General features: G+C 43.2%; 1 pseudogene; it reads left to right on the top strand.

The window, feature by feature from the left end:
• The first annotated feature begins 8,352 nt into the window (after nucleotides 1-8,352).
• Nucleotides 8,353-17,028, top strand: LOC134311966 (uncharacterized; annotated as a pseudogene).
• Nucleotides 17,029-17,284: the final 256 nt, after the last annotated feature.

Consider the following 17,284-nt stretch of genomic DNA (forward strand, 5'->3'; position numbering starts at 1 on the left):
TACCCCACCCCAAATAAAATGACTGTATACATACTGTTTTTATCTGTTCGATAGCAGAGGTTTTCCCCTGTCCCCAGTGCTGTACGTTCTGATGTAGTGATGATATATGAGGTTTAATCATTAGTCTTTCAATACTGTTTAAAAGGTTTAGCTTAAGTCCCTCTAAACCTTGGATTTTTTTTTTCTTTATGAGTTTCATTTTATTGCTGATTATCAGGGTTTTTCACACGTCCCTCAAGTTTCTGTCCACCCTGTTATTTCTTACTACTGTCTCTTAAAACGAAGAGCTGTTTTACATACTGACATCATTTCCTGGAGCTCACATGATCTTTTTGGAGGGAAAACAACTGTGGAAGATGAGCGGCTTATTAAACTCCTCATTTTAATGTTGTTTTTTCCACATTTTATACTAAAGTCTTATATGGGCAACCATAACATGTCCACCCTGTTATGGGATATATGAGGAAAAGCAATGACAGAAACAGTAGTTACTGGTTACACAAGATTCATCAGTTCAAGCTTTTAATATCAAACACAGTCATGAACAACTTTGTATCTCCAGTTTATCTCACTTGTATTTCTTTGGACTGTAAAAGGAAACCCACGCGGACATGGGGAGAACATGCAAACTCCACACAGAAAGAACCCGGACCGCTTCAGCTGGGACAGTGCTACCCACCGTGCCACCCTACTATGAATTAGAAGTTGCTGAAACTCAAGAGTGTCCAGTCAAGCTAGCTTTACATGACATTGTGTTTGATGGTGACCTGTCCAAGGTGTTTCCTACCTTTCGCCTAATGAATCAGACCCACCACGACCCTGACTGACCAGGATGCAGCGGGGGCAAAAGAGGTCAGGTCAGTTTAAGCTGCTAAACATTGCCCTCAGTGCAAGTGTGTGAATGTGTGCGTGTCCTGTGATAGACTGACGACCAGCCTTTCGTCCAATGAATCAGACCCACTGACCAGGATTAAGTGCTGGTAAAACAGACAATGAATGAATGAATGAAACATTCACATGTAAAATGAATCGAGACTTAACAGAAATTATTTGAAATGTCTCTGGTGCATCACCAATGCTAAAAAATAAATAATAATAACAGAGTGCTTTACCTTGGTCAGGGTCACAGTGGGTCCAGTGCTACCCAGAAACATTTGCAGCCTGATACTTTCTCACACACTCACTAACTCACACCTAGGACCAATAAGAGTCACGTCACCTTTAGTGTATTTTTGAAAGGTTGGGAGAAACCATGCAGAGACTGGGAGAACATGTCAAAGTCTTCTACAGACACAAATCCATCTTGGTGCATCTCACACTCACCACAATCACGTCAGTATGTGTACTGCTCTTGGGTGTCGATGATGAGCAAACGGGTAAGGCACAGCGGTAAAACACGCTAGCTCACCAGTGCTGAGATCTCAAGTTCTGGAGTTTGATTCTCAGTTCTGCTATCTACCGGCCGGGTGGCTACACAGACACACGATTGGCTGTGTGTCTATAGGGGACCGGTTGAGGTGCCTGTACCGACAGCAGTGAGTGATCTGCGAGACCCCTCCCCTAGCAGGTGAAAAGAGGGGGAGCGTGATAGCCTTGTCTGTTCTCGATCAGAGGTGGGTGTGGCGGAAGAGACGAGAGAGACAAGCTCCAGTTGACCATGATGATTAAGTGAAGAAAGTGACCAGTGAACCAGAGCTCCAGGAGGAAACCCACGCAGACATGAGAAGAACATGCAAACTCTGCACAGAGAGGACCCGGACTGCCCTGCCTGGGGATCAAACCCAGGACCTTCTTGCTGTGAGGCCACTGTGCTACCCACTAAGCCACTGTGCCGCCCTGTTTCAAAACAATGAACCTCAAAGAAAGATTGAAAGAGATTTGCATATTTCTCCCTCTACAGTGCATAATATCATTAAACCATTCAAGGAATCGGGAGGAATTTAAGTGCGTAAAGGCCAAGAGCGCAAGTTTAAGCTGAACGCCCGTAATCTTTCATCCCTCAGACGGCACTGCATCAAGAACCTCCACTTAAAGAGGGGGAGCGTGATAGCTAGATAGATAGATAGGCAGACAGACAGACAGGGAGACAGACAGACAAACGACAGACAGACAGATAGATAAACGGACGGACGGACAGACAGATATTGTAGTGGCAAAAAAATGCTTTTCCGCGATAATAACCAGACCAGTTTGCCTTAGGAATTAAGAATACCCTTTATTCTTAAGAACGTAACGCCAGCAGGAAGGCTTCAGAACAAATCTGACCAAACCTTCCCCGAAATGTTAACACTTGTGTCTTTTATACTTTCAACATGAAATGCATACAGTTCGTATCCCATTGGTTAATTCCCCATGCATTGTTCAAAAGAATCAAAAGACCCCCCATGGTGAAACAGATGTAAAACTTTAAAGATGAGCCCAGTTGTAAATTCCAGACCCCCCATGAGTGAATACTGTCCCTGGTGTTATCTTCCAGTTGTAAACTTCAGTTATAAACCATTTCTTAGTTCCTAAATTACCCCATACACATCACAAAAATTACAACAATCTAAAATCACACAAGTTAATAAACACATATACAGTGGGGGAAATAAGTATTTGATCCCCTGCTGATTTTGTAAGTTTTTTAATCCAGAAAAAAAAAATTAAATAAAAGTTATAAATGAATTTGTATTTAATTAAGGGAAATAAGTATTTGATCCCCTACCAACCAGCAAGAATTCTGACCTCCACAGACCGGTTATGTGCCCATGAGGCACACAAATTAGTCCTGTCCCTGTATAAAAGACTCCTGTCACAGAATCAGTTTCTTCCATTCAAATCTCTCAACCACCATGGGCAAGACCAAAGAGCTATCAAAGGACGTCAGGGACAAGATTGTAGACCTGCACAAGGCTGGAATGGGCTACAAGACCATCAGCAAGAAGCTTGGTGAGAAAGAGACCACTGTTGGTGCGATTGAGATCATTGACAAGCTCCTCCCGTGTAATTCTGGACTGACCTCACCTTTCTCAGAATCATTCTTACCCCACCAGGTGAGATCTTGCATGGAGCTCCAGAGTGAGGGCGATTGACTGTGATCTTGTATTTCTTCCATTTTCGAATGATCGCACCAACAGTGGTCTCTTTCTCACCAAGCTTCTTGCTGATGGTCTTGTAGCCCATTCCAGCCTTGTGCAGGTCTACAATCTTGTCCCTGACGTCCTTTGATAGCTCTTTGGTCTTGCACATGGTGGTCAAGAGATTTGAATGGAAGAAACTGATTCTGTGACAGGAGTCTTTTATACAGGGACAGGACTAATTTGTGTGCCTCATGGGCACATAACCGGTCTGTGGGGGTCAGAATTCTTGCTGGTTGGTAGGGGATCAAATACTTATTTCCCTTAATTAAATACAAATTAATTTATAACTTTTATTTAATGTTTTTTTTCTGGATTTTATGTTGATATTCTGTCTCTGTTAAAATAAACCTTCCATAAAAATTATAGACTGTTCAAGTCTTTGTAAGGGGGTAAACTTACAAAATCAGCAGGGGATCAAATACTTATTTCCCCCACTGTATATACACAAATTATTATATACATAAAAATCCACCACAATATGTAGGTAGGTAGACAGACAGACAGAGACAGATAGATATGTAGGTAGGTGAGTAGATAGATAGACAGACAGACAGACAGACAGACAGACACATATAGATAGATAGACAGACACACAGACAGACAGATAGATAGGTAGGTAGACAGAGACAGACAGACAGACAGACAGACAGACAGACAGACAGGTAGATAGATAGATGAATGGATGGACAAACAGACGGACGGACAGACAGACAGATATGTAGGTAGACAGACAGATATGTAGGTAGACAGACAGACAGATAGATAGGTTCTCGATCAGGGGTGGGCGTGGCAGAAGAGACGAGAGAGATAAGCTCCAGTTGACCTGGATTAGGTGAAAAAAGTGAGGAAAAACTAGAGGAAAGGATCAAACCCAGGTCCCTTGGACCCATTATTGTGCGGCACTCACTCTTCCAGCTGTTGCATTTCTTGCTACCTTGACACTATTAAAAACTAGCATCAATATGCAAAAAAATTTCGAGTATTCAGTATTCAGTGTTTCTACAAAGCTCTGAAAGACTGGTGATTGCTTGCCAACGAAAGTGGCGCAGACGTAAAACGCGGAGCTTAGAAATCATTAGCAATTGATGTCTGAGGGAACGGTGGAGAAACAGCGCCGTTAAACAGCGGATTAATAATTCATTCCATAAACAGGAAAGTCTCCCACTTCCTTAATAATTTAGACGTAAGCTAATGTTGATTTATTCAGGAAGGTTGGTGCCACCAGGGCCGCCCGCAGTCCCCCGCATTTTGAATTAAAGTAGGACAGCGGCAGGCGAGGCTGTAATAACATTTGTATAATTTTATTATTGCTCAGGGCTCAGTTCATTTCCTCCTCCAGTAGCAGCGTGAAATTGTTTGATTCTCCGAAGTGCCTTGAGTCGCCCACTCTGGGCTCGCCTGATGCCACAGGAACAGGATGGAGCGCCACTTTCTCGCACCGGCGTAGACTGGCAGTGCCATGAGACACTCATATATACACAAACTGCATGAGTTCTAATAAAAGTGCAAACACACACACACACACACTTACACACACTATTATTCTGGGACCTGCCACTGTTTCACTCTCTCGCTCAATAACTCAGACGGTGAAGTGACGAGTCCGTGTGAGGAGAATGACACACAGATCCTTTCATCCTGCTGTGCTGCTAAATATTTCACTCTTGCCTATGAGAACGGAGCAACCAGGGAAAAACATTCATCAGAGAAAAGAGTTTAGAGTATCAGTATCAACAAATCCTCCAACTGCTTCAACTCTGCTGAGTAAAGCTCAATGTTCCCAATAACGGAGTTAAAGAACGTAGTGTGGGTGTCACACAGCAACATGAGTCCTGGGGGCTTGGGTTTGATCATTGGCTTAGGTTTGATCTGGATGCTTGGCTGTTCTCTCAAAAACATGCAATGAGCAGATTATCCACTTTAGAACATTTCCTACTGCTTATGAGGAGATGAGTAACAGTGAGTGTATAAGTGAGTGAATATGAGTGTAAAGGAGTATGAATGAGTAAGTAAATGAATGTGTGAGTGAGTTAGTGTATGAATGGGTAATAGTGAATGTGTATTAATTAGTACATGAATGAGTATATGAGAAAATTTATTGAGCGAGTCAGTGTGTAAGTGATTGGGTTAGTGAGTGAATGAGTGAGTGATTGTGTGAGTTAGTGAGTGAGTCAGTGTGTGAGTAAGTGATTGGGTTAATAAGTGAGTCAGTGTGTGAGTAAGTGATTGGGTTAATAAGTGAGTCAGTGTGTGAGTAAGTAATTGGGTTAGTGAGTGAATGAGTGTGAGTGGGTGAGTGAGTAATTGAGTTACTGAGTGAGTTAGTGTGTGTGTGAATGAGTGAGTGTGTGAGTTATTGAGTGAGAGTTACTGAGTGAGTGAGTCAGTGTGTGAGTGAGTCAGTGATTGGGTTAGTGAGTGAGTGAGTGAGTTAGTAAGAGTGCATGAGTTAGTGACTAAGTGTATAAGAGAATGAGTGAGCAAGCACAGCGGTTAGTGAGTGAATGAGTTGGTGAGTGAATGAGTTAGCGTGTGTATTAATGAATGATTTAGTGAGTGAATGAGTTAGTGAGTGAATGAGTTGGTGAGTGAATGAGTTGGTGTGTATTAATGAATGAGTTAGTGAGTGAATGAGTTAGTGAGTGAATGAGTTAGTGAGCGAATTAGTTGGTGAGCGAATGAGTTAGTGAGTGTATTAATGAATGAGTTAGTGAGTGAATGAGTTAGTGAGTGAATGAGTTAGTGAGTGAATGAGTTAGTGAGTGAATGAGTGAGTAAATGAGTATTTTTCTATGAGTATGACTTCTCATGCAATAAATGAATTTATTCAACACTTGAAGGTCAAGGTCACAGATTTTACACTCAAAAGGTCACACATTCAAAACTCATTTTTGGATTCCTTGAATTTCGTCACCATATTTTGTTTGGTAGGACCTGAATACTTTGAAATATTAAATAAATATTCTAAATATTCTATAAACTCGCTCACTTTCTTAACCGCTTATCCAATCAGTTTTGCAAACAAGTTTGCATGTTCTCCCCGTGTCCATACGGGTTTCCTCTGAGAGCTCCGGTTTCCTCACACAAAACACTGCAAATGAGGTAAATCAGAGATACAAAATTGTCAGTGACTGTGTTTGACATTAAAAACCTGAACTGATGAATCATGGGTAACCGTAACTACCTGTCCTGTCATAAATGTAACCAAAGTGTGTAAACATGATGCTATAGGTAAGTGTGTGTGTGTGTGTGTGTCTGCCCTGCGATGGACTGGCACCCCGTCCAGGGTGTTCCTGTGTGCCTTGTGCCCATTGAAAAGCTGGGATAGGCTCCAGCACCCTGATTGGATAAGGGGTTAGGAAAGTGAGTGAGTGTCTAATTCTAGGGGTTTAGGGCAGTACAATGGGGCAAGTGGTAGAATTGTCGCCTCACAGCATAAAGATTTCTGTCTGGAGTTTGCATCTTCTCTCTGTGTCCATGTAGATTTTCTTCGGGAGCTCCGGTTTCCTCCCACAGTCCAAAGACGTGCAAGTGAGGTGAACTGGAGGGACAAAACTGTCCATGACTGTGTTTGAGATTAAAATTGTGACCAGTAACTATACCGTTCCTGTCATGAATGTAACCAAAGTGTAAAACATGACGCTAAAATCCTAAACTTTTAGGGTAGGTGTTTACCAAGGCAGCGTCTATAAAGATATGGATTAACTAATTTAGTGTGAAGACTCTCCAGTGATCCACACAAGTCCTTATAGGTAGGAGTGCAGTGGCAACCTGCTAATTATCATTGTTGGGGCCCCTAAGCAAGGCCCTTAACCTTCATGCACCTAAATGGTGCAAATGTAAATGACCTTAACTCAGCTGAGATGATTTGAAACGTCTGGTCTTTTTATCTAAAAATCATTACCTGGCCTCACAAATGTTCTCAAAAAATCAGAAATTTTATGGACGGCCTTTTCAGAGGAGTGAATGCCTCGTGTAGCAGCCATATAAATTTCAAAGGTTTTGCAGCAGGATGCTTAACAGGCTCACGGCTAAATATTCTACATTATTTCAGAGACTTAAACTGATACCATGTGCTGCTGAGGATGAAGAATTTATTCATTATTCCTATAGTTTGTTGCTCTGCAGAAGCGTAATTCTTTTATTTTCCTACTCAGGAGTTGAATCTGTTAACAAACAAGTTTAGGCATTATTAGCGCACGCATGGTGCACCTGAGTCCACCCAGGGCTCTGTGGCAGGATGAGGGTGGAGACTTTATGATTGGCCTCCTTCTGGGATGCACCACCACCCACCGCTTTCGCCGAATCCGACTTCCGCTGCCCCCCGCCCTCGCTCTTTCTACCCTGCAGCCCCGGGACAAATGGCAGGAGGAACAATGCAGATTAGTGCAACTGAAGTTTGATGAAAGACATTTGTTTTACTTAACCGTTGCTCCACTGCCAGCAGGAGCCCAGAGCTGAGGGTCGGACTAAATTACTGGTCGTATTCGATCAAATCTTATTAAAGGAATACCAGTGTGTGTGTTTTTTTACCTATCTATAGCAGCTGTAGCACATGGACAGCTGCCCAAACACAGATTTATAAATGTTTCAGTGTAATGAGAAAAAGGGGGAATCTTGCTGGACGTCCCATCCCGAAACCACAGACATTAATATAAAATCATGTGCTGTGCAGCTGTAAACGCCTGCAGAGGATTTTTAAATGTGTCTGTGAAGATTCAATCAGAAGAGCAGTCGTGAGGGCAGTGGTAGCTCAAACAAATCCCATTAAAGAGATTGGTTCATTGGTTAAAGTACTGGACTAGTGATCAGAAACTCCGTTACAGTCAATTTACCGCCAAGTTACCTCTGTTGGGTCTCTGAGCAAATTCTCAGTGGCTTGCATTGTACTCAGTAACAAGTCTAGGTCACTTTGGATAAAAGCCTTTACTAAATAGCAGATGACTAAACTACTACTAAAGTAGTTAAGGTACTGGACTAGTGATCAGAGGAATGTTGGTTCAATCCCCACTATCGCCAACTTACAGTGGTAGAGGGACAGTGGTAGCCTAGTAGATAGAGCTTTGGGCAATCAACTGAAAGGTTGAGAGTTTGAATCCCAGCTCTGCCAGCACCCACTGTTGGGCCCTTGAGCAAGGCCCTTAACCTAGTGATGGGACGTACTGTGCCGAGGCTTCGGGGCGTGTGTCAAGAAATTCAGCAAGTTTTTTATGAAGTGCGTATCGAGGCGATGACGTGTGAAGCCTCGCTGGTTCAGAAAGTGGTTCGGGTGTTGGAGTAATTTATTAACCTTTGTGAGGCGCAATGGATCCCCGCAAAATTTGCGTGTTAGTGTTGGATGATAATAATGACATTGACCATACTGATACTGTATTCATCACACACATACCACAAAATAAAAACAAACAACCATTGCACATGTGCACGTTAATGTAATTACTTCTGCCATGCAAATACTGTAATTAAACCATAACCTAATTTTATTTTTGCACTGTTAACATTATTATGCACATGTATATAAAATGTGTATATACTGTATATACATATTTATATACTGCATTATTCTCTGCACCCTACATGCTATTTGCAATTCGGATTGGATACTAAAGTGAATTTCATTGGTGAGTACTGTACTTTTCAATGAGAATTAAAGTTAAATCTAATCTAATCTTTACAAAGCAGTGATCAGAAAGGAGGAGCTGGAAGAGGCTTTGGTCTCCATGATTGTTAGACACATTCCTATTGAATTTATTTAAACATTGACTAAGATCGTAATGACAAGACCTCTATTACCTTTACCCACACATCAAAAACAGATGAAATGAATGAATGCATGAACCACACAAAATCAAATTAAGGTGTTTTATTTCTATTTAGGGGCGACACGGTGGCTTAGTGGGTAGCACTGTCGCCTCACAGCAAGGAGGTCCTGGGTTCGATCCCCAGCCGGGGAGTTTGCATGTTCTCCCATTGTCTGTGTGGGTTTCCTCCCACAGTCCAAAAACATGCAGTCAGGTTAATTGGAGACACTGAATTGCCCTATAAGTGAATGGGTGTGTGTGTGTGTGTGTGTGTGTGTGTGTCTGCCCTGCAATGGACTGGCGTCCCGTCCAGGGTGTTACTGTGTGCCTTACGCCCATTGAAAAGTTGGGATAGGCTCCAGCACCTCCTGCGACACTAATTGGATAAGCGGATAAGAAAATGAATGAATGAATATTTCTATTCAAGAGGCCATCACACATAGTTGAAATGACAGTAAAGGTCTTGACCAGCAGGGGGTTTTGTGTGCACATGAAGCCTCAAGAAATAAACCTTTTTTTTTTTTTACCAATTGGATGGAAAGCTTCAAGGCTTCATGAGGCTTCATCTGGCCATCACTACAATTTACACGATTTTATTTACATGATTTCAGATTGTCCAACATCCCGTTATAAACACCGGCATCATTAACTGAGATACAAACACAAACACAGTGACTTGATCATTGGGCATTATGCAGATTGGTGAATGAATATGTACACAGTTTACAAAACCTACAGTCTTCATTTTAACCTGTTATAAGTCAATAAAAAAGGTTAAATCAATTTTACATACCAGTCCTTGTTAGCCCGATGGCAGCTGATCCTGGAGAGACAAAGAACTCGAGCTGTGAGTGTCGATGTGTTTTGTACTTTTCTTTTCCCTCCATTTTTGGAACCAAGTAAGTTTGCTGATTAGGGGGGAGTTTCTGATTATGTTCTAGTGTTTATATACTTATTTAACTTATTAACTTTTAAAGTAATGTTTACTGAGGTAAAAATGATTCATTTAAATTGATTTATGTTCATGAAATGTGTTAAATATGTGCAGCTTGTTTTGTTTACTCATCTGTAGGAACATGAATCCACCTGTAGCTGGTTTGGTCCTAAATGATGAGCCTTTATTTAAAGAGCACTTCAGCCAATTAAAGGGGGTTTGTTTATGGCAGTGTTGCCAACTTAGTGACTTTGTTGCTATATTTAGCAAGTTTTAAGACCCCTGAAGTGACTTATTTTCAAAAAAGCGACTAGCGACAAATCTAGCGACTTCTCTGATGTTATTGGAGACTTTTGGAGACTTGGATGTGAAAGCACACATCGTTCTGCAGTTACTGTTCTCAACGGGTGCTGTCGTTGTTCTCTGTTGATTTATCCTACCCAAAGTACCCATCGATTTGTCTTACAGAGCATGCGCACATCTGTTTTTGACTCGTTCAGTGGAACGCCTATAAGTCTGTGCTAACTTTGTCTAATTTATTTCTGCTAGCGGTTAGTAATGTGTGATTTTAGTTTTAATTCCTTTAAAAGTTTAAAGTTTAAGTGTATGTAATGCCGTTATTATGTGACTTCTTTTGTATTCTATTTTAGAACTATGGAAGATGCTCAAATTAGCTATACTTGATTGCATACAGTTGAATAACAGTTGTTTATCTAATGCTATGTGTTAACGTTTTATTTAACCACATTTATAGATGCGTTCTGTGATTTTAGAGCATTTTTCATACATATAGGAAAGCCAATCGTTTTTAAATAACCATCTGCGACCTTAATATTATGACAACACGAGGTATTCGGTTATTTTTCAGTTTTCTTAGCAGTTCAACTGGTACAGTCAATGTTGTGTCTAATAAAGTGAATTACTGCGTGAATATGTTGAGCATTTATTACATTATCTTGTATTTAGCTGTTTGTATACGTAAAACAATTTTGTTGCTTTTTCCTTGTCAGTTCAGTTCTAATTATGTGTTCCTTATTCCATGTTTTTTGTAGCTAAAGATAAGATCTGTGTGATCTATAGTTTTCTCACTGGGATCTTATCCAACTTATAAATCATGGAGGCAAAACCTTAGAAAATATTCTTCATAAAGGGTTAGCATATTATTTACTACAAATTTGTTAATTTAATTAAAATCCTAATAAATAAATTTGAGATATATGTCTGAGATACAGATCAATGGATCTATTGTTTGTTTGTTTATTAGGATTGTAACGTCATGTTTTACACTTTGGTTACATTCATGACAGGAACGGTAGTTACTTGTTACACAAGGTTCATCAGTTCACAAGGTTATATCAAACACAGTCATGGACAATTTAGTGTCTCCAATTCACCTCACTTGCACGTCTTTGGAGTGTGGGAGGAAACCGGAGCACCCGCAGACACGGGGAGAACATGCGAGCTCCACACAGAAAGAACCCGGACCGCCCCACCTGGGGATCGAACCCAGTGGATCTATTGAGATGTGCTACCTATAGTTTATAATAATATATAGACCTATCGAGATGTGCTACCACTACTTATAATAAGAGATAGACCTGTCAACACGCGCTAACGCTTATGCAGATTAAGCTATGATGTCATTTAGCGACTTTTAGGACAGCCAATAGCTACTTTCCTTACTGAGGAGTTGGCAACACTGGTGTATGGGTGCTAAAAAACTGTTATTAAGTTCTGAAAACAGTGATGCTGTTCTTTATGGATCACCAGCACTGATTATCTTTAACCTTCAATGAAGTTTACACCAGCAAACTAGTACGCTAGCAGACCTGTTAATCTGGCTGTGATACAATTATGGACAAAATTATTGGTACACCCCTTTTATTCATAGAAGTCACATGTTTCAGCCACAACAATTGCTAACAGGTGTAATAAATCAAATATACGCATATATACTGATCAGCCATAACATTAAAACCACCTCCTTGTTTCTACACTCACTGTCCATTTTATCAGCTCCACTTACCATATAGAAGCACTTTGTAGTTCTACAATTACTGACTGTAGTCCATCTGTTTCTCTGCATGCTTTGTTACCCCCCTTTCATGCTGTTCTTCAATGGTCAGGACCACCACAGAGCAGGTATTATTTAGGTGGTGGATCATTCTCAGCACTGCAGTGACACTGACATGGTGGTGGTGTGTTAGTGTGTGTTGTGCTGGTATGAGTGGATCAGACACAGCAGCGCTGCTGGACTTTTTAAACACCTCACTGTCACTGCTGGACTGAGAATCATCCACCAACCAAAAATATCCAGCCAACAGCGCCCTGTGGGCAGCGTCCTGTGACCACTGATGAAGGTCTAGAAGATGACCAACTCAAACAGCAGCAATAGATGAGCGATCGTCTCTGACTTTACATCTACAAGGTGGACCAACTAGGTAGGAGTGTCTAATAGAGTGGACAGTGAGTGGACACGGTGTTTAAAAACTCCAGCAGCGCTGCTGTGTCTGATCCACTCATACCAGCACAACACACACTAACACACCACCACCATGTCAGTGTCACTGCAGTGCTGAGAATGATCCACCACCGAAATAATACCTGCTCTGCAGTGGTCCTGTGTGAGTCCTGACCATTAAGGGTGAAAGCAGGTTAAAAAAGTATGTCGAGAGAAATGTTTGGTGTTTGCTTGAGCATTACATTGTTCGGGGGCACATTGGGAGCACTGAATGCATGTGGTGACAGATTAATTTAATTCTTGTGTTTTTCTGACCCTTCGGTCACTTCTGATTGCTTTTTTATGTTTGTAAAAAAAAAAGGTTGCTAAATGCAGAGCTAAACTGGGGAAGAATTGATATCTCAGTTATGGTTCATGCAATATTTGATTGCCCCTAACCCACAGTTAGACTCGTAGAGAAGCTCACTATGGAGAAGGCAATAAGTGGCCACAGGAGGTAACCAGGAACGAGGCTCCCATTTGGGAATGGCCTCATCATGTTATTAGGGAAACGTTTGTTATCACTGGCCTCTAGGGAACACCACGTAATAGGATTACATTTTATTAGAGCCTCCAAGCCTCCAATAGCTCCCCCAAAATGCTCCCTTTTCGATTTCGATTGCGGTCTCAGTACATCTTGTGCTGGTGGGGAACGAGGCCGTGTTGGAAAGTAATGGCATTCGAAGATTCACCCCTATTAAATTCACTTTGCATACGAGGGGGGATTTTGATACTGTACGCTGAGATTCAGTCACGAGAATTAGGATGAATAGTCTGTGTGAAGTGCTGATCTGGTTTTTCAAATTTCACTACATGAGACATTTTGCAAACTGCACGACGGTGACACGACTGGTTATGTGGGTGCTGCGCAGCGTCAGGGTCCTGAGGATCTAAATTTGAATCTTTGCTTCCTGTTACTGTCTGTGGTGGTTTTCTGGGTTCTTTGGTTTTATCACACTTTCAAAAAACATGTCGAAAGTTGGCTTTACATTTATCCGAAGTGACTTACAGTACTGGGACAGTATACAGTGTAAGCAATTGATGGTTAAGGGCCTTGCTCAAGGGCCCAACAGTTTGCAACCTGTCAGTGGTGGGTCTTGAACAAGCAACCTTTTGATTACTAGTTTATTTACATTTTTTGGCATTTAGCAGATGCTTTTATCCAAAGTGACCTACAGTACTGTCTAAGCAACTGAGCAATTAAGGGCCTTGCTCAAGGACCTAACAGTTTGCAACCTGACAGTGGTGGGGCTTAAACCAGCAACCATTTGATTACTAGTCCAGTACCTTAACCGCTAGGCTACAACTACCCTATTGTTATGAATTGGCGCCCTTTCCAGGTTGTATTCCCACTTTGCAGCAAGTGATTTTAAATGCATTTTTCCCCTAATCTTCCTCCCAATCTAGTCGTATCCAATTGCCCAATCATATTTTGTTGTCTCTACTGCTGCTGACCTCCAGTCCTGACCAAGGAGGGCAGTAATTAACACACACCCTTCGACACGTGTGCAGAAGATGACAACCCCAAATCAGAAAAAGTTGGGACAGTATGGAAAATGCAAATAATGACAAAAACACAGAGTTTCATACATTTTCTTTGACTTTTATTTGATGTCAGACAGGATGAACCTGAGATATTTCATGTTTTATCTGCTCAACTTCATTTCATTTATTAATAAACATCCATTCCTGCATTTCAGACCTGCAACACATTCCAAATAAAGTTGGAACAGTCAAGTCAAGTCAAATTTATTTATATAGTGCTTTTTACAATGGACATTGTCTCAAAGCACAGTAAAGCATTTACCACTTTGTAATGTTGCCGTTCCTTTTCACCACACTTAAAAGAGGTTTTGGCACCGAGGAGACCAAGTGATTTAGTGTTTCAGCTTTTATTTTGTCTCGTTCTTCCTGCAAACACGTCTTAAGATGTACAACAGTACGGGGTCGTCGTTGTCGCGTTTTTCCTTTCAGAATTATCTATTGGGGACAGGTCAGGACTGCAGAAAAGATCTCAATGTACTTTTCTGCATTAATGCTGCATCACAGAAGTGTAAATGATCTTTACCAAGGGTACCGACACACCCCCATACCATGACAGACCCTGGTACTGACACACCCCATACCATGACAGACCCTGGTACTGACACACCCCCATACCATGACAGACCCTGGTACTGACACACCCCCATACCATGACAGACCCTGGTACTGACACACTCCATACCATGACAGACCCTGGTACTGACACACCCCATACCATGACAGACCCTGGTACTGACACACCCCCATACCATGACAGACCCTGGTACTGACACACCCCCATACCATGACAGACCCTGGTACTGACACACCCCATACCATGACAGACCCTGGTACTGACACACTCCATACCATGACAGACCCTGGTACTGACACACCCCATACCATGACAGACCCTGGTACTGACACACCCCCATACCATGACAGACCCTGGTACTGACACACCCCCATACCATGACAGACCCTGGTACTGACACACCCCCATACCATGACAGACCCTGGTACTGACACACCCCCATACCATGACAGACCCTGGTACTGACACACCCCATGCCTTGACAGACCCTGGTACTGACACAGCCCCATACCATGACAGACCCTGGTACTGACACACCCCATACCATGACAGACCCTGGTACTGACACACCCCATACAATGACAGACCCTGGCTTTTGGACTTGTTACTGATAACAGTCTGGATGGTCCTTTTTGTCTTTGGTTCCGAGCACACGGCGTCCATTTTTTCCCAAAAATGACCTGGAATGCTAATTCATCTGACCACAATACACGTTTCCACTGTGTGATGGTCCACTGTGTGATGCCTCCGAGCCCAGAGAAGTCGTCTCCGCTTCTGGACATGGTTAACATGAGGCTTCTTGTATGTACAGTAGAGTTTAAAGTGGCATTTGTGCAGTAACTCTGTAAAAGCCACCAGTGCCCGTGGTGCAGTTTAACACCGCAGAGCCTACCCTGAAAGAGGTCAAAGACGCAGTGATGGCTGCAAGATCAAGCTCCTCTCCAGGCCCTAGTGGGGTCCCATACAGAGTCTACAAGCAGTGTCCCAAGCTGCTTGTGCGACTCTGGAAGATCTTAAAGGTGATCTGGCGTAGGAAGAAGGTCGCCGCCCAGTGGCGGGCTGCAGAGGGAGTCTGGATCCCAAAGGAAGAGGACGTGAGTAAAATCGACCAATTCCGCATCATCTCGCTGCTCTGCGTCGAAGGGAAGATCTTCTTTAAGATAGTGTCCCAACGGCTGACTGACTTCCTCTTGAAGAACGGTTATATTGACACCTCAGTGCAGAAGGGTGGAGTCCCTGGTGTTCCAGGATGCCTAGAGCACACGGGTGTGGTCTCGCAGCTCATCCGGGAGGCAAAGGCAAGCAGAGGGGATTTGGCAACACTCTGGCTGGATCTAACGATCTAACGCCTATGGATCCATCCCCCACAAACTCGTGGAAACAGAGTTGACAAGACATCATGTGCCAGTAGCTATCACTAACCTCATCCTGGACTATTATAACAACTTCCAGTTGAGGGTAACATCAGGATCATCAACATCTGCCTGGCAACGCCTGGAGCACAACATCTTGGTGGGTAACACAGCAGTGGGTCGGGCTGGGCTTGGTAGCTTCTCTAAACCTCGCTACGATAAAGCTGGAAGAATGGAGAGACGTCAAATGGTACAGGATGAGATCCGAGTAGAAGTGGAGGAAAATCGGCGGATCAAGATGGTGGCTATGTACCAACAAGGCGCCTGGACAAGGTGGGAACACGCCGAAAAGCGGAAATTTACCTGGCCAGAGCTCTGGAGACTGGAGCCCCAGCACCTCAAGTTTCTCATCCTATCCGTGTATGACGTTCTTCCAAGCCCAACCAATTTGCAGCGCTGGGGCATGGCAGACACTGCGGCATGCCAGCTATGTGAGAGGAGAGCCACGCTAGAGCATATCCTCAGTTGCTGCCCGAAGGCCTTGGGGGAAGGGCGTTATCGCTGGCGACATGACCAGGTCCTTAGGGCTCTGGCAGATACGCTCAGCATAGCAATCTCCAACTGCAGATACCAGCCCCCCCCAAAGAAGCTCATTACCTTCGTCAGAGCTGGAGAGCAGGCACAACATCAGCCAGGTTCCTCTGGAGGGCTTCTCACCACAGCACGAGACTGGGAACTCCAAGTCGACCTGGGGAAACAGCTTAAGTTCCCAGAGCACATCTTGGCCACTTCACTCCGCCCAGACGTGGTGTTGACATCGGAGTCAGCAAAGCAAGTGGTCCTGGTGGAGCTGACTGTTCCCTGGGAAGACAGAGTTGAGGAGGCCAATGAACGTAAGAGGGCCAAATACTCTGAGTTAGTGGCTGAGTGTCGGAGCAAAGGCTGGAAAGCCCGATGCGAACCAGTCGAGGTGGGGTGCAGGGGTTTTGCTGGCCAGTCTCTGCCCCGCACCTTGAAGCTCCTTGGAGTTAAGGGTCAGCTGTGCAGAAAAGCCATTAAGAATATCATAGAGGCTGCGGAGAAAGCCTCAAGATGGCTATGGATCCGGAGGGGGGACCCTTGGAGTAGCAGGCCACTTGGACACAAGTTGGGGGCTGATCACCCCCGGCTGGGTCGCCCGAGCGAGGGTGTTTGATGATCAAAGACCCGAAACACCCAAGGACCTCGGGTTCATCACTGATGATGTGTCCAAGTAGCACCTAGTGGTGTATTCAAGAACTGTATTGTAGAGCTTGATAAAGGTTTAATTCATGGCTATGACCTTGATTTAATAGAAGGGTTCACATACTTTTTCCACAGCCTTGACTGTAAATATTTAATGAATGTGTTCAATAAAGACATTCAAAAGTGTTTGAACGGGATATTACGCTTGCACACCAGCACCGAGTTTCTGAAC

The sequence above is a fragment of the Trichomycterus rosablanca genome, chromosome 4, assembly GCF_030014385.1.
Source record: "Trichomycterus rosablanca isolate fTriRos1 chromosome 4, fTriRos1.hap1, whole genome shotgun sequence".
NCBI classification, from domain to species: Eukaryota; Metazoa; Chordata; class Actinopteri; order Siluriformes; family Trichomycteridae; genus Trichomycterus; species Trichomycterus rosablanca.